The 24,740-nt window shown below is 34.6% G+C and overlaps 1 long non-coding RNA gene across 2 annotated transcripts in view; it reads right to left on the reverse strand.

Moving 5' to 3' along the window:
- Window positions 1–24,740, reverse strand: part of LOC118530254 (uncharacterized) — a 575,684-nt gene that overhangs the window by 345,225 nt on the left and 205,719 nt on the right. The window lies entirely within an intron of this gene.

The raw sequence follows: 24,740 nt of genomic DNA on the forward strand, positions 1-24,740 counted from the left end.
CTATGTTTTCTTCTAGGAGTTTTATGGTTTCAGGCCTTATATTCAAATTTTTAATTCATTTTGAGTTAATTTTCATGTATGGTTTAACATAGTAGTAGTCTAGTTTTATTCTTTTGCATGTGACTGTCCAGTTTTCCCAACACTATTTATTAAAGAGACTGTCCTTTCCTCATTGTATATTCCTGGCTTCTTCATCAGAAATTAATTGACCATATATACATGGGTTTATTTCTGAGATCTCTATTCTGTCCCATTGACCTGTTTTTATGGCAATACTACACTATTTTGATTACTAGAGCTTTGGATTATATTTTTTAATAAAATCAATTCAAATATTACATTCATCATCAATGTCATGGTCCAACATTCTTATAGGATTCAACCATGTGTGTTTTCCCTGAAACTGCCCTACTTTTGGTTTGGAACAGATTTGCAAACTGACTCTTTGTGTGTTCCTTATATCTTCCAGATATACAGTTACACTTATTTCCTTCATGTGCGCTAAATTCTCTCCTAGATTCAAGCATGACTACAGTTTTCCCCCATGTTGTCCTTTTATGATTTCATTGGCAACTTGGGAAAGGAAGAATTAAATTTCAAGACTTTAATTGCTTCCTCTCCTATAACGTTCTACTTACACTTAAGACACTAGTGTTGTGTGGGACAACAGTAACTAATATGGAATGCAGATAGATAGCTATAGGCCCTTTCTAGATACAGACTCTGTTTATTCCTCTAGATGCAAAAGTAATGATAATGCTACTTATTAGCTTTTGGAATAATTAAGTACAAGATTCATGTCTAGGAATAGGTTAGATGTTCTATATTAATACAAATTCATTAGTAAAAAAAAAAACTAAAGTAGACCATTTTTTACAGTGCAAATCATTTGTCCTTTTCATGTCAATGTTAAGGCAATATTTTATAAAATATGTTAATAACTATAGAATTCACTATATTAAACACCTCTCAATCTTCCCTAAGGCAACATTAGAAAACCTGTTTTTTTTTAGAGATATGAGTAAAATCTATATATTCAGATCTTAAGGAAAGAGAAGACATGGTCACAAAAATTGTTTAAAAAGATAAAGCAAATTTTGTGAAGAAATGCATATTCTAGTAGGAAAAAAAGGTATTTACAAGTGGAGAGCATTTAGATTTTTAATGGCCAAAATAAACTCCTAAATATTCACATTATAGATTCAATGCAGTCTCAAACATATATAAAGAATCCAAAACTAAGTTAAAATGATCACTACCTAATATAATACTGAAGTATGGCCATTAAAACTTCAAAAATGATATCCAAATGTTTTGACATATATAAAGCACATTTTAAATGTTTTAGAGTTTACAAATTAAATTGTGAAAACTAGCACTGTCTGCACATGTTTTACCACATGATTACTGGGTACTATGATACTACAGTTTAAAATGCAGCTCTAAAGTGAAATAAGTCAAGCAGAGAAAGTCAATTATCATATGGTTTCACTTATTTGTGGAACATAAGGAATAGCATGGAAGACATTAGGAGAAGGAAGGGAAAAATGAAGGGGGGGGAATTGGAGGGGGAGACGAACCATGAGAGACTATGGACTCACAGAAACAAACTGAGGGTTTTGGGGTGGGGGGAGGGACGGGTTAGCCCAGGGATGAGTATTTTTTTTTTAAGATTTTTTAATGTATTTATTTGACAGAAACACAGCGAGAGAGGGATCACAAGCAGGGGGAGAGGGAGAGGGAGAAGCAGGCTTCCCGCTGAGCAGGGAGCCCGATGCGGGGCTCGATGCGGGGCTCAATCCCAGGACCCTGGGACCATGACCTGAGCCGAAGGCAGACCCTTAACGACTGAGCCACCCAGGTGCCCCAGGAATGAGTATTAAGGAGGGCACGTACTGCATGGAGCACTGGGTGTTATAGAAAACAATGAATCATGGAACACTACATCAAAAACTAATGATGTATTGTATGGTGACTAACATAACATAATAAAATTAAATTAAATTGAAAAAATAATAATAAAAATAAAAAATAAAATAAAATGCAGCTCTAGAGTCTTTTCTCGGTATATTATTTACAAAGTAATTTTGTGGCAACATGTTTGTTTCTTGTCAACATTTTTTATGGCACCTCCAGTGAAAACATAAAGTAAAATTTTCCCAGAATGAAAATATTTTATCTTTCAAAGCCATACCTGAGCCTTCTCTGAAAATATAACCATAGTCCAGTTATCATGCTTCAGGCAAGTTGTCTTAATCTTTCCATTTTTAAGAGTGTGTATATACATGTGTGTGTATATATGTACACACATCTGCAAATGTAAAATTCCTGTGTAAAAAGCAACTGTATGAAGGTATGATGATTATCTACTCAGACTCCATATGCTCAGGATGATGGAATTTGTTGTATGTTATAGAATGATACAGTGTTGAAGAGAAGTCAGTACTCCAGAGGAAAGCAACAGCATAATACATTGGATTCATGGTTTATGGCAGAGGAAACATAAATGGACTTGAGTATATTTATGAATGAACATTAAACCCTATTTTATAATGAAAATGAAAACATCACAAAAGGCTATTTGGGATTTTTAGCATACCTGGATGTTGTTGCTAGAGTAGTAAGTTCTTAAGGACTGTGAATCAATGGCTTCAAAATAGTTGGAAACTTATATATGGCAAACATATATTATAAGACCAATTTTTGCTGCAGAAATCTATATATCAAGCAGGTTCACTGGAAGCAAATGATAAAATGAATATAGCTCTAGAAAGGGAGTACTCAAGATGGTGTGCTATCAGCCAAGGTGACATACATTATGAAAGACAACTGAGGTGCAAAGCAATGGAAAGATAATCAATTTTTCTGATGGTGTACAGTGACTCATCTGTTGTCTTTTTAATATGCTGTCAAATAAGCAATGGATATTTGTTAGTCAGTGAAATTTTTGGACCAGTAGCAGTATTGCAAGAATCGCCAATAACTGCCTTTCCAAAATGTTTAAAGTGTGGAAACCTAACAAGCAAACCAAATTCTTCTAACATGATTAATCACTAATACAAAGGCACAAATACAGCATCTTCTCTGATTCTTTTATAATGTTTTTGATTCCTACATAAGGGAGGATGAATTTAACTTCCAACTTAATCCTATAATCAGAATATTCTTCATTTTATAATTAGAACAGAACAAAACCAAAATTTTTGTAAGGCATCAATTTTTATTTAGCATCTTTAAAAATTGTCATCTTACTCTTAGAAAACTTCAGTGCTAATATGTAAGGTGTATAGTAATGTATTTTTGAAGGGCATAAATTTGTGGGCTGTTTTCTATCTTTATTTTCCCCTATCTTTAAATAACTAATGACAAATAAATCATGTGTGGTCAGGGTGCCTGGGTGGTTCAGTTGGTTAAGCGACAGCCTTCAGCTCAGGTCATGGATCCTGGAGTCTCGGGATTGAGTCCCGCATCGGGCTCCCTGCTCAGCAGGGAGTCTGCTTCTCCCTCTGATCCTCCCCCCTCTCATGCTCTCTCTCTGTCTCATTCTTTCTCTCTCAAATAAATGAATAAAATATTTTTTTTAAAAATCATGTATGGTCAAAGAAACTGGCATACTAATTTCAGAGCTAAGTTTTTCCTTTTGTAATTAACTTTTTTAAAAGTGAAAATTAGAGTGTTCAGCATTTGAGAAATGTAAATGGAATAGCCACCATTAAGTGCCCATTGTCTTTTAAGCTAACAATCTACATTCTATATGGAATGTAGTTCCAAAGCTCTACAATTTACCAATAAGTCAATATTATAAAAATGTTCTTTATCACCTTCTGTCTAAAACTGTGAAGTCATTAAGACTTTTTTCCAGCATGTTAGTTTCTTTCAATTTACAAGCAGAATTTTGTGGCGAGCTTTTGCTACCACTCTCACCCACCAGTAATCAAAAGCATACACCGAATTTGGGGGCAAGTTACTGAAACCAGTAAATATATACATTTGCATCACATAAACCTGAGGTGTTTATAGAAATCTAAACTTATTTACAAAAGTAACTATACTTAGATGGCAATTTTCCTATATAGAAATCACACAAAATCAATTCTCCAAAGTTAATTCATAACTACAATGGGAAAGTAACAAAGACAATAATTTCTCAGATAATCTATAGATTTAGAAGAGAATAATGCTATTGTAATTTTTTTTTAAAGTCTCTCTTAAACCTGACACTTTTTTTTTTTAATTTTTTTTTTTTTTTTTTTTTTTTAGATTTTATTTATTTATTTGACAGAGAGAGACACAGTGAGAGAGGAACACAAGCAGGGGGAGTGGAAGAGGGAGAAGCAGGCTTCCCGCGGAGCAGGGAGCCCGATGCGGGGCTCCATCCCAGGATGCTGGGATCATGACCTGAGCCGAAGGCAGGCGCTTAACGACTGAGCCACCCAGGCGCCCCCTGACACTTATTTTTTAATGGTTAAAGGCTAAGCCCATTTCTTGAGGAAGCTCTTACGGTGTTCAAATTGACTTTAGATTCTACTAAATCCAAATCACTATGAGTTCAAGTTTACTGAGGAACTGAAATATGGTTAAGTTTTCCAAGTATAAGAACCATGATTTTTTTTTGTTCTAACTAAAACATGGCCTTTTAAACTTCATAAATGTGAATGATACTAGAAAAAAATAATTATTTCTCTTTCAAAGTATTTGAAATAAATTTATGACACCAAATTAAAGAAAAACTACAAAATGGGTTGAGTTAATAAAGATGTTTATGATTGCCGAATTCTCTCATATTTGTAACAGTCTTCACTGTCATTAGTCCTGGCACTCATCCATCACAGAAAGGAGCAAAATGGAGATTTTATTATCACATTGCAAGTTTGTGTTTGTCTTCTGTCAGTCCATAATTTCTTTGCCAAGTACTACAACTAGACTCCATCTGGTATATTTACCACCTCAATTTAAATTCTGCAGAAAAATTCCAGCTAATGATGAGAAATAAAGAGATTTGGTATTTGTTTTACTTCATTTTTAGCATGATGGTCATTACCAGAAATTCCTGATTGTCAGTTTTCTTAGGCTACAAATAGATTGCATATTAGAGAAGTCCTAAATTTTTCTTGAGTTAAGAATTTTTTAAAAAAGAAGGTATGCACTTTAAAGCTAAAATTCATGGTAATATAATGAGCACGCTGTTACGGAATATTTTCAAACAGTGGTTTTATGGCCATCTGTTAGAATCCCTGACTGGGTTGAATCTTTTTCACTATCTAAAAATCTAAAATAACTTCTAAAAAAGACTCAAGAATTATAATGAAAGAGGCATCCCTGACTCTTAACAATGTCAGGGCTTTATGAAAGAAATTGCCTAAAATACAAGGGATTATGAAAATACAGAATTTTCTAAATGGATGAGGTTTTAGCTGGCAGTCATAATAAACACTATTGTTAAGCATCAAGTATCAATTACCTCGATGCATAAATAGCATATTGTTACATATTTAGGATTTTGTAATACTAAAGCCAACCAATCGTCTGAGTTTATTACTTGCCACTGCATTCACTGGACCCTATGTCCTGAGTAAGCAGCTGTGTGCAATAAATTGTATACCAAAAAAGAAAAAGAGAAGGAAGGAAAAAGAAAAAAGCCAACCATAGATGGTTAAATTCAAGACATACAATTCTCTGTGCCCTGAGGTGGAATGAAGTACCATCTCCACTAGGTGATATAGTACAACAAACATCGCACCTACAAGACATCTGTTTTCCAGCTGACAATGGGCCAAAACAACACTTCAGAGCTGGGGAAAAAAATGCTTTCCTCTCAGAGCAGTGCTGACATAAATCCTAATGACCTGATACTTTTAACTACCTCCTTTTAACAACCTCTTGTACTATTCTCCATCAAGGTCTTAAAATGAACTGAGAGGAAAATGCTACCCACAGCACTTAAATCCTATGTGGGGCCTAATAACAGTTTTTTCTCAAGCCCCTGTTTCTACTCTGTCTTCCTAATTATTGTCATCAGTGTGCATTTTTTTTTTCCTTGAGAGGAAATATTGACATTTTTGGAGTGAAATATTGAAATGGTGCATTTGTTTTATTGATGATTCTGCAGCAGCTAACATTCACAGAACTAAAGATTGCAAAACTTTGTTGATGAGGCCAAAAAAATTAGGAGCAAATTACACAGAGGAGTAAAATAGGATGTAATAATTAATTAGAATTTTTCTAATCTTCCCTACACAAGAATATAGGTATATAAAATAAATCTTGATGTCTGGTACTGATTAAGGTTACAAGTTACCAAACAAAACTAAAACAACTCTTTATTTATACACACTAATGTGTTTTTAAAAACTTCTGAACTTAACAGTTGTTAATTTTTGTAAACATGAGCAAGCTTTTAACAGTTCAACTTCTACTCCTCAGCCGGATTAATGAGCAAGCTTTAAGGAAGGAACTATGATAAGGTACATATTAAAGGAGATTTGGAAGCCCCATTAGCCTTCTGCAGCCTGTATATGTTGATTTCTTATGCAATGTCCTTTAATGTTGACATTGCTATGATGGTCTTGCATTTCCAAATATTCTGACATAATTCATATAATAAATACTGAACCTAAACTTTTTCACATAAAAGCTCTCACAACCCTCATCTCGCCCCATCTTCTGGGTGTTATAAAGACTTCTCAGTTTTTAACTGAAGTCATATTGCAGTAGAAACTTAATATTCTTGATCTTGCCTACCTCAGGCTTAGGTGAACTGTTTTATTATATCCTGGTAAACTGGTCACATCACAATACATACTTTCTTACAGAACTTAAGTTTGATCTAGGGTATTCATAGCCAAGGGAGTCGTATTAACAACAGATGTTCATTTACTAAAATAAGACAAGTTTATTTCTATTCTTCAAAAAAGAATTCTGGAATAATTATTTTAACTGTAGGTTTTAGAAACACCACAGCAGGAATCAAAGTATCATTTGAAACAATTGCTTTTCAAAGTATTGTATTTACAATTAGAGTTTTATTCCTTATAACAACACACACACACAAATGCTCTTAATAGAAACATGTTTTTGGATTTCAGAGCCTCCCCTCATAAAAGTTCCCTTTTAAACAGCAACCTAAAGGAAAGCCTGATATACAAACTCCTTAGACAAATCTCTTCTCAATATGGTTTCCCTTGAGAAGTGGTCATTTCATCTCCAAATCTCTCTATAATTATGGATATAAGGACTGAAGTGCAGGGGGCAGTGGGTGCCTGAGTGGCTCAGTTGGTTGAGTGTCTGACTCTTGATGTCAGCTCAGGTCATGATCTCAGGGTCATGAGATCTAGCCCCAGGTCAAGCTCCCTGCTCAGCAAGAAGTCTGCTTGAGATTCTCTCATTCCCTCACCGTCTGCCCTCCCCCTAGTCTCTCTCTCTCTTTCTCTCTCCCTTAAATAAATAAATCTTTAAAAAAGAAAAAAAGGACTGAAGTGAGGAATGATGATGTACTGATACTATTGCTTAACTGTCAACCTACTAAAATGGATGCAGTTTCAAAGTGCCTTTCAGATAACCATTCAGGTTCCATCTCCTTTTAGGGAATTAAGCCTTGATTAAATTCATTGTATGTTTAGATCTTAAAAGTTAGAACCATAAGATGCAAAATGTCTCTCTGTTCCACGGCTCAATCTACTGAGGGAGGAAGATGTAAAACAGGAAATATTAAATGTCTGATGTGAACTGATACAGAAAAGAAGTAAGTGGATAATTCCCTGGAAAAGTAAACATTTATCATGGCAAAGTCATATATATGTTGGAAGGTTAGCACCCAGTACCTTTATTTATAAAAACATGAAAGCACACCTTTCAGTTTCCATCAGTAGGAAAACAGTCTTTGCAAATGGCTTAGGAATTTTTTAAGCCTGTTTTCTGCTGCTCTCCCACTACAGTTTTTTTGGGACAATTTATATATATATATATATATATATATATATATATATATATATATATATAAATTGTGTGTGTGTGTGTGTGTGTGTGTATATATGTGTATGTGTATAAGAATGTGTGTGTGTTGGGGCGCCTGGGTGGCTCAGTTGGTTAAGCAACTGCCTTCGGCTCAGGTCATGATCCTGGAGTCCCGGGATCGAGTCCCGCATCGGACTCCCTGCTCAGCAGGGAGTCTGCTTCTCCCTCTGATCCTCCCCCCTCTCATGCTCTCTCTCTCTCTGTCTCATTCTCTCTCTCAAATAAATAAATAAAATCTTTAAAAAAAAAAAAAAGAATGTATGTGTGTGTGTGTGTGTGTGTATAGTATCCTAAATTGTATTTATGATCTTTTCTAATGGAGAAAGCCATACCTTTCTCAAGGGAAATGGAATGCAATCTCCCCCTACTCTTTCTCCACCTCTATGTTCATCCTCTCTTAGTGGCAGCATTCCTATAAAGAGAACAGTACTGAAATTGCCACAGGACAATGAAAAAAAACAGTGTGTTTAAAAAAAAAAAAAAAAAAACTTTGCTAGAGAAATATCCTAAAAATTACAATCACCTAAGATCTGCTGATTCAGAATCTCTGGGATAAAAGGCTCAAAAATCCCTAGTAGAATTATTAAGAATTTATACAACATCAAAGATCAAAAACAAAAGAAGTACCCATCAAGTATTTAAGAAAAAATCCCATTGTTCACTCAAGAGTGAGGGAACTAGATAATAGGAATTGAGAGTGCAATGCAAATTTTTGTAGCATATCTTCTCAAGTTAATCTTAACATGACAAAATTTTATCACAGTTCAGCTCTCTCCTTTCTTTACTTCTATCCTTGAGCAGCTTAGGTGTGATGTGATGTCATTTCAAAACGTTTTGCCAGTAGTCTCTACTGCCTCAGCCCCTCTGTCTCTTCATCATATCCACTTAAACAAACTCTAAATGACTCTAGCTACCCACTTTCTCTAAATCTATTCTGAAGCAGCTAATCACTACAAAAGAAAAAAGGAAGGAAGGGTGGGCACCTGGATGGCTCAGTCTGTTAAGTGGCCAACTCTTGATTTTGGCTCAGGTCTTGTCAGGGTCCTGGGATGGAGCCTTGCAATTGGCTCCAAACTCATTGGACATCTGCTTCTCTCCCTCTTCCTGTCCCCCTCCCCCTACTGACATGCTCTCTCTCTCCCAAATAAATAATCTGAAAGAAAGAAAGAGATAAGAGAAGAAAGAGAAAAAAAGAAACTTAGCATCACTAAGTTCCTCATTAGCAAACCCAAATGGACTACCAGAATGGCCCAACAATCACTGAATGGTCCACCATCTCTGCCATCTCCCCGACATAGTTCTCATTTACAGTGTATCAGCAAAAATGTATTTACTTCCTCAATATCTTTCAAAACCTCACTTTTCAAAAATTTTTATAAAGCTTGCTTCTCCTTCTCCCACTCCCCCTGCTTGTGTTCCCTCTCTTGCTGTGTCACTCTCTGTCAAATAAATAAAATCTTTAAAGTAGGTCACTTTTAACATATAAAACTCAAGTTGGGGTTGTCTTGTGGCTCAGTCAGTTAAGCATCTGCCTTCAACTCAGGTCATGATCTTGGGGTCCTGGAATCAAGCCCCCTATCAGGCTCCCTGCTCAGCAAGGAGTCTGATTCTCCTTCTCCCTCTGCCCCTCCCCCCCTGCTCATGCTCACATGCTCTCACTCTCTCAAGTAAATAAAATCTTTTTAAATAAATAATAAATAAATAAATAAAAATAAAACAAAACTCAAATTGGGACAGTAAAAGATAGCATAAGCAAAACAAAATACAGGCAGTTGTTTTGGAAACAAATATTTATATAATACAGAATGCTCATTGAAAAGGTTAAGATCTATAATACGAAAAATGTTAAGACAAATTGCAAAAATGAGACCAAAGGGGGAAAAAAACACAATAAATGGGTAAATGACACAATGAGACAAAATAGGAGAGACAATTCAAATGGCCCAAAACAACATTCTTGAATATCTCATTTATCAGGGAAATATAAATTAAGTAGCAATAAGAAACGTTTGCACATATTAGCCTCACTAAAATGTCATAATGTGTTCATATATATTGTGTGGGATGTGGAGAAAGCAAACTCTCATTATTGAAGAAAATATGAATTATTGGTACCTCTATCAAAAACAATCTGGAAATATCTATAAAAATTAAAAATGCAGAGGGGCATCTGGGTGGCTCATTCGTTTCTGTCTGCCTTCAACTCAGGTCATGATCTCAGGGTCCTGGGATTGACGCCACATCGAGCTCCTTGCTCAGCAAGGAGTCCGAATCTCTCTCTCCCTCTCCCCTTCCACCTGCTTGTGCTCTCTCTCTCTCACTTTCAAATAAATAAATAAAGTACTATTTTTTAAAACATTAAAAATGCAGAGACCCATTGATCCACCAAATTCACTCTTGAGAATGTATTCCATACTAATGAATCATTAAAAATTAGGGTAAATATGTACAACAATGAAGCTTTTGTTTCTTTCTTTTTTTTTTAGTTTCAAGTTTTTATTTAAATTCAAGTTAGTTAACATATAGTGTAATATTAGTTTCAGGAGTAGAATTTAGTGATTCATCACTTACATATAAAACCCAGTGCTTATCCCAACAAGTGCCCTCCTTAATACCCATTTAACCCATCCTCCCATCCACCTGCCCTCTAGCAACCTGTTTGTTCCCCACAGTTAAGAGTCTGTTCCTTGATGAGCACTGGGTGTTATATGCAATTAATGAATCATTGAACATTACATCAAAAACTAATGATGTACTATATATTGGCTAATTGAATTTTTTTAAAAAAGTCTGTTCCTGGGTTTGTCTCTCTCTTTCTTTTTTTTCCATTTGTTCATTTGTTTTGTTTCCTAAATTCCACATATGAATGAAATTATATGGTATTTGTCTTTCTCTGATTGACTTATTTTGCTTAGCATAATCCACGTCCTTGCAAATGGCAAGATTTCATTCTTTTTACAGCTGAGTAATAGTCCATTATATATATAATAAAGTATATATAATAAAATTATATAAATAATTATAAATATATATTATATATAATAAAATATATATAATGGAATATTAATGGAATAATATTGGAATATACCAATGTATATTGGAATGGTATATGGCATATTGGAATATACAAGGATATATTGGAATGGTATAACAGAATAATACTGGAATATACCAATATTACATAATGGGATATATACATATATATATTACATCTTTTTTAAAACATTTCATTTTTTTTTTTAAAGATTTCATTTATTTATTTGACAGAGAGACAGCGAGAGAGGGAACACAAGCAGGGGGAGTGGGAAAGGGAGAAGCAGGCTTCCCGCCAAGCAGGGAGCCTGATGCGGAGCTCGATCCCAGGACCCTGAGATCATGACCCAAGCCGAAGGCAGTCGCTTATCCAACTGAGCCACCCAGGTGCCCCAGGGTTGTGAGATCTTTTTTTATTTTTTTATGTAATGTTAATCACCATACATTACATCATTAGTTTTTGATGTAGTGTTCCATGATTCATTGTTTGTGTATAACACCCAGTGCTCCATGCAGAACGTGCCCTCTTTAATACCCATCACCAGGTTAACCCATCCCCCCATCCCCCTCCCCTCTAGAACCCTGAGTTTGTTTCTCAGAGTCCATAGTCTCTCATGGTTCATCTCCAAAAAAAAAAAGATCTCACAACCGAGATCAAGACCTGTGCTGAGGCCAAGTCACACACTTAATCAACTGAGCCACCCAGGTGCCCCTATATTAAAATCATCTTTAATCAAATTAACCAACACAAAAAAGAACTACAGGACAAAAAACAAGAATTGTTTCACTATTTTTTCTTTATAAACATATCATTTTAACAATTGAAGTGGATGGACTCTCACACATATAAAAACATACATATTTATTTCTGTCTGTATAATTTGAATGAGATAGATGTCATCCAAAGACAACTGTATATTTTGTTGTTAATCTATTGCAATTTAAAACAGTAAGAGTAGAAATTATGTTTATTAGTAAGTGTTTTGTGTCTGCTTTTAGAAACTTCTCTAGCTTTCAAAACTTAATTAACTGACTCATTTGTCTAAGATCTTAAGATTAAATAAGGATTGGGAAATTATAATTTAGTTAAATCTGTAGCTTTATAAAAATTTAATAAAATTTAAAACTAAAAAAAAAACATTTCATCCACTTGAGAGAGAGAGAGCACGAGCGAGGCAAGAGGAGCAGAGGGAGAGGGAGAAGCAGACTCCCCGCTGAGCAGGGAGCCCACTGCAATGCAGGGCTTGATCCCAGGACCCCAAGATCATGACCTGAGCTGAAGGTAGATGCTTAACTGACTGAGCCACGCAGGGGCCTCTATAACACATCTTCTTTACTCATTCATCAGTTGATGGACATCTAGGCTCTTTCCATAATTTGGCTATTGTTGATAATACTGCTATAAACATCAGAGTACATGTATCTTTTTGGGTCAGTTTTTTCATATTCTTTGTGTAAATAGCTATGAAATTTTTAATTTTTTTTAAAGATTCTATTTATTTGACAGAGAGAGAGAGAGCACAAGCAGATGGAGTGGCAGGCAGAGGCAGAGGGAGAAGCAGGCTCCCCACAGAGCAGGAGAAGCCCGATGCTGGACTCGATCCCAGGACCCTGGGACCATGACCTGAGCCAAAGGCAGTCACTTAACCAACTGAACCACCCAGGTGCCCTGAAGCTTTTTTATAGCGGGAAAAACAACTGTATATAAAGTAAATGCTATCCAGTGGAAGTGGTTGAATAAATTACATTCATACCATGAAATATTTTGTAGCCATTGAAAGAATGAATTATACTTAGATTAATTGATTTAGATAATTTTTCATAAGACACTGAGAGAAAGGAACATAAAGTAGAAACTGAAATATCCCATTTTTGTCAAATAATAATGTCTTCTACATATATATAAATTCATGGAGGAAAATAAAAGTTTTTAACATGGGATTTCTGGGATTGGGAATATTGATGGAGAATGTGGTAAGATTAAAATAAAAAAATCTAAAATACAAAATTACATAAAAGAAATATACCTTTACAAAAATAGTTTTATTACTTTATCACATTCAGACATTTATAAAAATGTTCATTAGGCATGTGGGTAAAAACTAAAAATATCAAATAATAAAGATGGACTAGATGGTTGAAAATCTGATCTTTACTGTCCTATCAAATTATACCCTATCTTTGAGTGCAGTGACCATACTGTTCATGGTTTATCTCCCCATTTGGAAGAAGAGAGACCATGTTCAGTCATTTTTCTTTAAGGCATCCTAAACAGTTCTTTGTACATAAATCTCTGTTCTTGAGTATATCTTAAAATCAAATTAACCTAGTAAAATGTATTGAATGACAAATCAGTTAGCTTTAGGCCTTAAAAAATAAAAATAGAGATACATTAGAATAAAATAAAGTACATAGAAATGAAAATTAAAAGAGTCATGGAGAACCCAGAGAAAATAAAATAAAAATAAATGTAAAAAATAAAGTTATAAAAATGAATTTAGAAAAGACAGATACAGAAAATATGACTAAAGAAGTTACCAGTCTACAGAAAAATAATGAAATAGAAGAGAAAAAATATTCTAAAATAAAAGAAGAAAACTTTCTTAACCAAAGACTTAAATCTGTCAATTGAAAGGAAATGCCATGCTGATGGAAAAATTAACACAAAATAATCAACATGAAACTCTAGCCCAGTGAAGTTCCAGAAATATATGAGCATCCAAGTTAAAGCATCAAATCACTTACAAGGACTGGAGAGAAGAAGAGATCATACTGTCTTAAGAATTTTCCAGAGCAGTCTTTAAGGCCAGAAGACAGAAATCAATGTCTGCACATTCTGAGGATAAGGATATAATCCAAAAGTGTAATACATTGCCAAATAATGTTGCAATTATAAAAAGAGCAAAAATATAGCCTTGAGAACATGAGAACTGCAGGAATATGGCATTTTGTAAAACATAAACAAATAATAACAGCCAAAAACATTTACTGAAATCTAGTCAAACAAAAAAAGAAATCAATATAAAGAATGCAGGCCTGGAGACTGTTGCTAAAGGATTAGAAACAAAAATTAAATAAGGTTAAGAATTGATTTATATCTATGGTCAAATGAAGTGAAATCAACTGTGAAAATTATGGTTTCACAGTCAAAGGCAAACAAAAGAGAAACTCTTAAAGGAGACTGTATCCATTTTGAGTTTATCTTTGTGTATGGGGTTAGAGAATGGTTGAGTTTCATTCTTCTGTATATAGCTATCCAATTTTCCCAGCACCATTTATTGAAGAGACTGTCTTTTTTCCATTGCATATTTTTTCCTGCTTGTCGAAGATTATTTGACCATAGATGAAAGACCTCAATGTGAGACAGGAATCCACCAAAATCCTAAAGGAGAACATAGGCAGTAACCTCTTCGACATCAGCCACAGCAACTTCTTTCAAGATACATCTCCAAAGACTACTGAAACAAAAGCAAAAATGAACTTTTGGGACTTCATCAAGATAAAAAGCTTCTGCACAGTAAAGGAAACAGTCAACAAAACAAAGAGGCAACACACAGAATGGGAGAAGATATTTGCAAATGACACTACAGACAAAGCGCTGATTTCCAAGATCTATAAAGAACTTCTCAAATTCAACACCCAAAAAACAAATAATCAAGTCAAAAAGTGGGCAGAAGACATGAACAGACACTTCTCCAAAGAAGACATACAAATGGCTAACAGACGCATGAAAAAATGTTCATCATCATTAGCCATCAGGGAAATTCAAATCAAAACCACATTGAGATACCACCTTACACCAGTTAGAATCGCAAAAAATGACAAGGCAAGAAACAACAAATGTTGGAGAAGTTGTGGAGAAAGGGGAACCCTCTTACACTGTTGGTGGGAATGCAAGCTGATACAGCCACTTTGGAAAACAGTGTGGAGGTTCCTCAAAAAATTAAAAATAGAGCTACCCTATGACCCAGCCATTGCACTACTGGATATTTACCCCAAAGACACAGATGTAGTGAAAAGAAGGGCCATATGCACCCCAATGTTCATAGCAGCAATATCCGCAATAGCCAAACTGTGGAAAGAGCCGAGATGCCCTTCAACAGACGAATGGATAAAGAAGATGTGGTCCATATATACAATGGAATATTATGCAGCCATCAGAAAGGATGAATACCCAACTTTTACATCAATATGGATGGGACTGGAGGAGGTTATGCTAAATGAAATAAGTCAGGCAGAGAAAGTCAATTATCATATGGTTTCACTTATTTGTGGAACATAAGGAATAGCATGGAGGACATTAGGAGAAGGAAGGGAAAAATGAAGGGGGGAAAATTGGAGGGGGAGATGAACCATGAGAGACTATGGACTCTGAGAAACAAACTGAGGGTTTTAGAGGGGAGGGGGGTGGGGGGATGGGTTAGCCCAGTGATGGGTATTAAGGAGGGGACGTACTGCATGGAGCACTGGGTGTTATTCGAAAACAATGAATCATGGATCACTACATCAAAAACTAACGATGTATTGTATGGTGACTAACATAACATAATAAAGTAAAGTAAAATTAAAAAGAAAAGGAGACTGCATACATTATGAGAATTTTAGTGGCATGTTTTGATTGCACCTGCTCTAGGCTAATGCTAGCCCAGGTACTGTGACTCAGAAAATCATATTGGTCTCCTAGGATGTCTAGTCACAACCATGTTAAGTTGCTTCCCTATTGGACTGAAGTTACTATAATCTGTTCCTCTGTAAGATATATATTCTTTTAATTAAGTATCAGACATGGTGTCAAATTCATGGGAAGATCTAAGAGTTACCCCAGTGGGAATAACACTAATGTACCACTGTGAAGTGAATGAACTAATCAGTTTTAATGTCCAAGCTCTAGAAGCTATTTATAAGAGTACAGTAACAAAGTAGACAGCTGCAATAATATCGTACCTTCCCTCTTTCTCCCTACCTTGTTCCCACGGTAATACACAATGTTGATTGAATGTCTGCTACTCTCATGGTTGGTTGTGGCAAAAAATAAAGGTGAAAGTATTTATTGTTCTTTGGATAGTTGTGATTCCTCAATATTTCCTATTTTGCTGGGTAAAGCCAAGGAACAGATAACACAAAACAAAAGGGCAGAACAGTATTCAGAGCTGGCTATGAATTTTTGGGGAGGAATAAGAGGAGCATGTTGTATATCCAGAAAATATCTTTTAAAATATGTGTAAGGAACTGGTAACAAAAATCACTTCCAAGAAAGAGATTTTTGGATTAGGGGTGCCTGGGTGGTGCAGTCGTTTAAGCATCCAATTCTTGGTTTCAGCTCAGGTCGTGATCTTAGGGTCACAAGATCGAGCCCCTTGCTAGGCTCTGCACTCAGTATGGAATCTGCATGAGTTTCTCTCTCCTTCTCCCTCTACCCCTCCCCACCACACTCTCTAAAATAAATAAATAGGGCGCCTGGGCGGCTCAGTTGGTTAAGCGACTGCCTTTGGCTCAGGTCGTGATCCCGGAGTCCTGGGATCGAGTCCCACATCAGGCTCCCTGCTCGGCGGGGAGTCTGCTTCTCCGTCTAACCCTACCCCCTCTTGTGCTCTCTCTCTCACTCTCTCTCTCTCTCTCAAATAAATAAATAAATAAATCTTTAAAAAAAATATTAAAATAAATAAATAAATCTTTATTTTAAAAAAAGACAATTACACATTGTCTATAAGAAACCCATTTTATTTTATTTTTTATTTAATTATTTTTTAAGTAGGCTCCATGCCCAGCATGGAGCCCAACATAGGGCTTGAACTCATGACCATGAGATCAAGACCTGAACTGAGATCAACAGTAGGACACAACAAACTGAGCCACCCAGGAGCCCCATGAAACCCATTTTAAATATAAATATATAATGCATAATGGAGAAAGATATTTCATGCTAACACTAATCAAAAGAAAGCTGAAGTAGCTATATTAATTTCAGACAAAGCCAACTTTAAAACAAGAAAAATTATCAGGATAAAGATGCACATTACATAATAATAAAGGGACAATTCTCCAAAAGTACATAACAATCCTTAATATATATGCACCTAACAAGAGAATATCAAAATACATGAGGGAAAATAGAAGTGCAAGGAGAAATAGACAAATCCACTATTAGAGTTGGAGACTACAACATGCCTCTTTCAGTAATTGATAGATACAGCAGGCAGAAAATTAGTAATTATATAGTTAAACTGAAAAGCACCATTAATCAACAGAATCTAGTTGATGTTTTTGGAATACTTCATCCAAAAATAGCACAATACACATTCTTCACATCTCAGTTGGAACATTTAACAACATAGACCATATTCATGATGCTAAAATATACTTTAACAAATCTAGAAGAACAGAAATTCATACACATATATGTTATTAAACTACAGTGCAATTAAACTAGAAATTAATAACTGGGAGATAGCTAGAAAATCCCAAAATATTTGGAAAATAAACAATATACTTCAAAATAACAAGGTCAAAGTAGTCACAAGAGATCAAGCTAAATAAAGACATATTTTGTGGGATGCAGCAAAAAGAGTATTTAGAAAGAAACTGATAACAATGAATGTATACACTAGAAAAGTAAAAGATCCAAAAATCAATAGCTAACCCTCCATCTTATGAAACTAGAGATAGAAGAGCAAGTTAAGTAAGGAAAAGAAAAGAAATAATAAAAAATAGAATATAAATAAATTAAATTCAAAACAAGACATCAACAGAGAAAAATCAATAAGACCAAAAGCTGGTACTTTGAAAGGATCAATAAAATTGATAAATCTATAGCCAGGCTAATGAAAGAAAGAAAGAAAGAAAGAAAGAAAGAAAGAAAGAAAGAAAGAAAGAAAGAAAGAAAGAAAGAAAAGAAAAGAAAAAAGGAACAAATTACTAATATCAGACATGAAAGAGAGGCCACCACTACTGATCACATGGACATTAAGAGGATAATAAAAGAATATTACCAACAGCACAGTTCTGCCCATAAATTTGATAACTTAGATGAGATGGACCAATTACTTGAAAAACAAAAATTACCAAAATTCACACAAAAAGAAACAGATAACCAGAATAGGCTTATAACTATTAAAGAAATTAATTCAATAATGAATTAGCTTTCAAAAAAGAAAGCAATCAAACCAGATGATTCATTGGTGAATTTTACATTAATGGAAGAATATTAATTCTCTACAATCTCATCTAGAAAAAGAAAAGCAAAAGAAATTTTTCTGACTCATTCTGAGTTTGACATTACCCTAACATCTAATGCACATAAGGACATTATAAGGAAGGAAAACTACACACAGACCATTATTTCTTATGATTATAAATGTAATAATTTTTAACAAAATACTAGCAAATCAAATTCAGTAATAAAATTAATTAAACACTACACGTAGGTGCAAGTTTCCCCAGGTGTGCAAGGCTGATTCAACATTTGAAAATCAATTCCACACACATCATTACCTCAAAAGCCTAAAGAGTAAGAATCATATTTTCATATCATATGATACAGAAAATAATTTGACAAAATCCAGTACCCATTCATGACAAAAACTCTCAGCAAATTTGGAATACAAGGAGATTCTTCAACATGATAAATAACATCTACAAAAAACTAATAGCTAACATCATACTGAAGTGTGAGAAAGTGGATGCTATCCCCCCTGAAATAAAAAACAAGGAATATGTCCCCTCTCACTACTCCTATTAAACATCATACTAGATATCCCAGCTAATGCAGTAAGAAAAGAAAAGGTAGATGAACTGGGAAGGAAGAAATAAAATGGTCTTTGTTCATAGATGACATGACTGTTTATATAGAAAATCCCAAAAAAATCAAGAAAAAAAGAAACCCCAGAACTAATTAATGAGCATAGCAAATTTACAAGATACAAGGCTAATAAAGTCATTTGCTTTTCTATATGCCACTAATGAACAATTGGAATTTGAAAATAAAAACAGAGTATCATTTTTATGAACATCAAAAAAACGGAGTATAAATCTAACAAAATATGTCCAAGATCAGGTGGCTCTGAAAAAATTAAAAATCTAAGTAAACAGAGAGAAACTCTGTGTTCATGAATTGAAAAATTCAGTATTGTCAAGATGTCAATTCTTCCTAACTTTATCTATAGATCCAATGCAGTTCCAATCCAATGCAGTAAAAATCTTAGTAAGATATTTTGTGGATATCAAGATGATTCTAAAGTTTAGATGAAAATGAAAAGCTTCTACACAGCAAAGAAAACCATCAACAAAATGAAAAGACAACCTACAAGAGGAGAAAATCTTTGCATATATCTGATAAGGGGCTAATACCCAAAATACATAAAGAACACACACAACTCAGTAACAAAAGAAACAAACAAACAATTGGTTAAAAAATGGGGAAATGATCTAAATGATATTTTCCCAAAGAAAACATACAGGTGGCCAACAGGCACACAAAACGATTCTCTACATCATCAATCATCAGGGAAGTACAAATCAAAATGACAATGAGTTATCACCTCACACTTGTTAGACTGGCTATTATAAAAAAAGGCAAGAAACGACAACTGTTGTCAAGGACATGGAGAAAAAGAAATGCTTGTATACGGTTGGTGGGAATGTAAACTGGTACAGCCACTACAGAAATCAGTACAGAGGTTTCTCAAAAAATTAAAAATAGAACCACCATATGAACTACCAATTCCACTTTTGGACATTCATCCAAAGAAAGCAAAAACACTAATTTGAAACAATATATGCATCCCATGTTCACTGTAGCTTTATTTACAAGAGCCAAGATATGGAAGCAACCTAAGTGTCCATTGATGGATGAGTGGATAAAAAAATTGTGATGTATATACACCACAGAATATTATTCAGCTATAAAAAAGAATGAAATCTTGCCATCTGCAACAACATGGATGAATCTCAAGGGTGTTATGCTAAATGAATTAAGTCAGACAGGGAAAGACGTATATGATCTCTCTTATATGTGGAATCTAAATATGTATATTCAAGCTCATAGATACAGAAAATACATTTGTAGTTGCCAGATGCAAGGGATGGGAGTGGGAGAAATGGGTGAACTGTTTTGTTTTGGTTTGGGTTTTAGCTTAAATAAATTGGAAAAAAATTTAGAGAGGATAACATGATATACCATTAGTATAAAAACACAGTCATGCCAACCAATATCAGCAGGTAATATAAAAGCCTCATTGTTTGGGGGTTTTTGACCCTGAGACCAAACTGGTCTTTATAATCCTCCTCTATTCATAGGGATTCTAAACCGTCCTGAGAAACATCCAAAAATAGGAAGTAAAACAAAACAGACAATAGAACAAAATGATTGATGGTGGAAAGCCTAGAGGGCAGGGGGAAGGTTCCAGACCAAGAGACCTGGGGCAGCCTGGGAAAAAAGAGATGGTTAGAAAGAGGGTGATTTGTGGAGTGATCTCAACAAAGGTGAATGTCAATCTGTCATGCCACTGAGAAACAATGAGGATGAAAAATAGCATGTATTTTCTATATTCTCTAATGTGGACTCTTCAAAAAAAATTAAAATAAAATGGAAAATATTTAAAAATATAGTATAATAGTAAAATAAAAAATTAAAAAATCAAGTTCATATGAAAATGAAAAAATCCGGAATAGATAACAAAATATTAAAGAAGAACAAAGTTTGAGGACTGGCATTGTCTGATTTAAGACTTCCTAAAGAGCTATAGCAAACAGGAGAGCATGATACCTGGGAAAGAGTAGACACGTGGATCAGAGGAACAGAATAAAAGGCCCAGAAATAGACCCACACAAATATGATCAACCAATCTTTGATAAATAACAAAGGCAATTCGATGAAGAAAGGAGAGTCTTGTCAAAATATAATGCTAGAACAATTAGCTAACCATATGCAAAATATATATACACACACAGACCTTACACATTCCACAAAAATTAACTCAAAATATATTATAAACCAAAATGTAAAATGAAACTTCTAGAAGATAACTAGACCTTTCGGCCTAGTGACCTTGGGTTTGGCAATGACTTTTTAAATATAAAACCAAAAGCATATTCCATGAAAACAACTGGTAAGTTGGACATTCTAAATTAAAAACTTCTGTCCTACAAAAGACATTGTTGAGAGAATGAAAAGACAAGCCATCGACTAGGAGAAAATCTTTGTAAAACAGATCTGATAAAAGACTAGCATCCACAATATATAAAAAATCTTAAGAAACAAGCAACCCAATTTTTAAAATGGGCAAAATATCTGAATAGACATTTCAACAAAGGATATATACAACTGATAAAAAAGCATATAAAAGACGCTTAACATACTTTGTCACTAGGGAGCTGCAAATGAAAACAGTGAGATACCACTACACATCTATTAAAATGGCTAAAATCCAAAAATCTGACAATACCAATTTCTGGAGAGGATGCAGAGAACAACAGGAACTGTCACCGCCTGCTTCATTGCTGGAGGAAATGCAAAATGGTACAGTCACTTTGGAAGATCATTTTGCAGTTGCTTACAAAACTGAAGTCTTACCATATAATCAATCACACTCAGGTATTTATCTAATTGAGTTGAAAGTTTATGTACACATACACACACATACACACACACACACACACACACACACTTGCACAAGAATGTTTATAAAAGCTTTATTCATAATAGCCAAAAACTGGAAACAGTATGTCCTTCAATAGGTGAATGCATAAATAAACTGTATGCACCTATGCAGTTGAGAGTTATTCAGTGATATAAGGAAATAAACTGTCAACCCACAAAAAAACACAGAGAAGCCTTAAGTGAATGCTGCTCATAATGCTAAATGAAAGAAGCCACCTTGAAAAGGCTACATACTTAATGATTCCAATTTTATAGCATTCTGCAATGCTATAAAGTTTGAGATAGTGCCAGTAGTTTGAAGAAGGGGGGAGGAATGAATAGGTGAAGTACAGAGCATTTTTAGGACAATGAAACTATTGTGTATGATACTGTAATGCTGGATATATGGCATTACATATTTATCAAAAACTACAAAAGTTTACAACACAGAGAGTAAAGCTTGATGTATGCATATAAAAAAATAAATCATTTATATGATCATGGGATCCCAAGAAAGAATGTGGACTGTGATAGAGAATCTATTACAAATGTATAAAACCACCTTACTGAAGGGTGTGGAAAAGGTGCTGACCTAATTAATTTGGGATATAAATGGAGTCTGTAAGACTAAGGCAAAAGAAACTACACATAGTCCTTCACTTTAGTCAACAAAATTGTTTCCCACATGGGTATGTTAATAATTCTGATACTGCTACACATGTATACTAGAATTGAACGATTTTAGTAAATGTATGGCAGATGGTATGCTCCATCACTGTTGGAATGGAAAATTACAAATAAGCAAAAGGAGAGGACAAGAATAATCCATGTGGTAATGGACTAGAGTTGGAGACATCAGTAAGAACTCATGTTTAACTTAATATAGATACCAATGGTTACATATGGAAGGAAATACTTACAGATTTGTGAATATACATGGGTTAATATACACAGGTATATTTATTTGATCTGTTACCTGAGAGGGCCTGAAAGAAACAACACCCCAGTAGCAAAAAGCATACCTAGCTCCCAGACCTCAGTTTCTAATACCATTCTCCAATAAAATAATTCAGGGGAATTTTTTCTTTGGAGAAATGGCTGATTCTAATGTCTTGCAGAGAATATACAATATAAGCCTGGAACATCCTGAAGTGACAGAAGTTAAGTGCTTTAAAACACACACACACACACACACACACACACGGGAGTGTGTGAAAGGGGCACCGGAACCAACTGAAGAGCTCCCAATGGCCTAAATAGGGAAAATATTAACAAGAAAATACTGAAAGTAGTATTGGCTTAAAATTTAATGTATAAAATAAATATCCATGAGCCTATAGTGATATAAATAAGTGATTGATAAATTAACAAATGGGGAAGTAGAGACAAATCTCCCATGCAAAGGAATTCCAAATAAATTATATAGATACCCCACCCTAATGGAAGGGAAGCATGACTTCCCACTCTTTTTAAGTGTGCTGTACATGGTGACTTCCTTCCAAAGAAAATTCCAAAGAATATAGTATAAGAGTAACTTTACAGTGGAGAAAACTGAGAAACTCTACTTAAGCCAGGTGATCAACATCAACACCAATAGTCAGAAATCATGTTGATAGTGTGTACTCTTGATATGATGTGATGAAAGTGGCACTTTATTTCTGTGATCTTCCTCCTGAAAAACCCACAACATCAGTCTAGGGGTGAGGAAAACATCAGAAAAATTCTAACAGAAAAATGGACATGTACAATACATCTGACCAGTACTCATTTAAATTGTCAAGATTATAAAAAACAAGGAAACAAAGAATGTCAGAATCACTCACAGCCAAGAGCCTAAGGAGACAAGACAAGCAAATGTAGTGTGGTATCTGGGATGGGACCCTGGAGGAGAAAAGGGACATTTGGTAAAAAATGAAAGAAATCTGAATAAAGTATGGACTTTTCTTAATAATAATGTACCAGTATTAGCTTATAACTATAACAAATGCACCATACTAATCATACTAATGTAAGATGTCTAATAATTGTATAAACTGTGTTTGGGGTGGGGTATATTATAAGACATCTCTACTATCTTCTCAATTTTTCTGTGATACACAACTCTTATAAAAAAATAAAGTCTATTAATAAAACTAAAAGATAAAAATATGAAAGAAATGATCACTGTTTGGGAAAATAATTTCTTTACTGTAGAATTATATGGAAGACTGAGGGCTCTAGAATGCAAAGAGCTATTACTTGGCATAGCCAGAGAATGGGGGTTTCTGGATGGTCATATAGTCATTGTTATGTATAACCTACACATGAAGTATCCATTTGTACTTTTATTTAAGGCTCTAAATTTAATAAAAATTTAATGAATTTAAAGATATAAAGAAGAGTTATCATAATTGCCACTATTAAGTACAGTCTCTGTTACAGCCAAACTCTACTGATTCCAGGCACTGGACAACATCTTGGAATGTCCACCAATGTTGATGCTGGAAATTGGGTCTATCATCTGCTGGTCTTGCTAAAATAGACTGTGCAGAACCTGCTTGTTTGGGTCACCAGTTTCTGAATCAGATACTTCTGATTGGTAGAACCTAGGTCACATGATGATGCTTTAGCTATAAAGAAGGTTGAGAGATTTTCTCTCCGCTTTTCATAATGAGAAGCTGGGACTCTAATAATGGGGGATTTTCCAAACACAGAAGGAACACTTAGAGTTTGGTTGGTTTTTTTAAATTTATATTTAAATTCTCTTTAGTTAACATATAATGTAATATTGGTTTCAGGAGTAGAATTTAGTGATTCACTTACATATAACACCAGCGCTCATCACAAGTGCCCTCCCCAATACCATCCACCGTTTAGCCCATCCCCTGCCCATCTCCCCTCTAGCAACCCTCAGTTTGTTCTCTATGGTCACATGTGAGTGAAATTATATATTTGTCTTTCTCTGACTGACTGATTTTGGTTAGCATAATACACTCTAGCTCCATCAATGTCATTGTAAATGGCAAAATTTAATTCTTTCTGATGGCTGAGTACTATTGCATTGTATATGTATACCACT

The sequence above is a fragment of the Halichoerus grypus genome, chromosome 8, assembly GCF_964656455.1.
Source record: "Halichoerus grypus chromosome 8, mHalGry1.hap1.1, whole genome shotgun sequence".
Classification (NCBI taxonomy): Eukaryota; Metazoa; Chordata; class Mammalia; order Carnivora; family Phocidae; genus Halichoerus; species Halichoerus grypus.